The 1,327-nt window shown below is 45.8% G+C and overlaps 1 pseudogene; it reads right to left on the bottom strand.

Moving 5' to 3' along the window:
• Window positions 1–431: 431 nt before the first annotated feature.
• On the bottom strand, window positions 432–567 carry LOC146012737 (U2 spliceosomal RNA; annotated as a pseudogene).
• Window positions 568–1,327: the final 760 nt, after the last annotated feature.

The raw sequence follows: 1,327 nt of genomic DNA, 5'->3' as shown, positions 1-1,327 counted from the left end.
TGTTTCTCCGTCTCACCAGCAGGTACTTTCCAGCCCCTGGCATGGGAATGGGTACTCCACTGGGCTTTTCGAAAGACTCCCTTAGGGGCTGCACCCCCTCGGAAGAGCAATCTACTCAGTCCCAGTGTTTCTCCGCTCCCAGGGTTAAGATACTAGGCTGAACTTTTCGCTGTGCCCAGGCTGGTGGTTTGCCCAACCTGGACCAATCTACTCGGTCTCAGCTTTTCTCCGCTCCTTGGGAATGGATACTAGACTGAGCCTTTCGCTGACTCATCCTTCGGGGGCTACGAACCCCGTCAAGAGAGTCAAACTACTAGGCCCAGTGTTTCTCCCCCCCCCTCTTACCAGTGGATTTACGGAAACAACACCTCCTACCAAAGGCAGAGGTGAAGATACTCAGTGAGACTTTTCACTGCTCCCGGGAAAAAACAGAGGGGTCCCACACCCTCCGCCCATCAGAGCAGCTACTCAGTCCAACCTTTCTCTATTCTCTGCCAGAGGCCAGTCCATACCCACTGATAAGAACAGATACTACACTTGATCTTAGCCAAAAGGCCGAGAAGCGATATAGTAATAAGAGGGAAGTGCAGGAGCAGAGCATTGTGTCCTCCTGGAGAGGGGCATGCTAGGAGGTATGTATATATATATATATATATATATATAGTGTACTGCTGCTGAGATCCTATACAGGTGACGGCAGTCATACAGTAATAAGAGGGAAGTGCAGGAGCAGAGCATTGTGTCCTCCTGGAGAGGTGCATGCTGGGAGGTATGTGTATATATATATATATATATATATATATATATATATATATATATATATATATATATATATATATATATATATATATATATATATATATATATATATATATATATATATAGTGTACTGCTGCTGAGATCCTATACAGGTGACGGCAGTCATACAGTAATAAGAGGGAGGTGCAGGAGCAGAGCATTGTGTCCTCCTGGAGAGGTGCATGCTGGGAGGTATGTATATATATATAGTGTACTGCTGCTGAGATCCTATACAGGTGATGGCAGTCATACAGTAATAAGAGGGAGGTGCAGGAGCAGAGCATTGTGTCCTCCTGGAGAGGTGCATGCTGGGAGGTATATATATATATATATTAGTGTACTGCTGCTGAGATCCTATACAGGTGACGGCAGTCATACAGTAATAAGAGGGAGGTGCAGGAGCAGAGCATGGTGTCCTCCTGGAGAGGTGCATGCTGGGAGGTATGTGTATATATATATATGTGTACTGATGCTGAGATCCTATACAGGTGACGGCAGTCATACAGTAATAAGAGGGAGGTGCAGGAGC

This window comes from Crinia signifera, chromosome 6, assembly GCF_055691185.1.
Source record: "Crinia signifera chromosome 6, ASM5569118v1, whole genome shotgun sequence".
Taxonomy (NCBI): Eukaryota; Metazoa; Chordata; class Amphibia; order Anura; family Myobatrachidae; genus Crinia; species Crinia signifera.
Note: the sequence above shows the minus strand (reverse complement) of the source record. Positions and strands in the feature narration are given on the sequence as shown.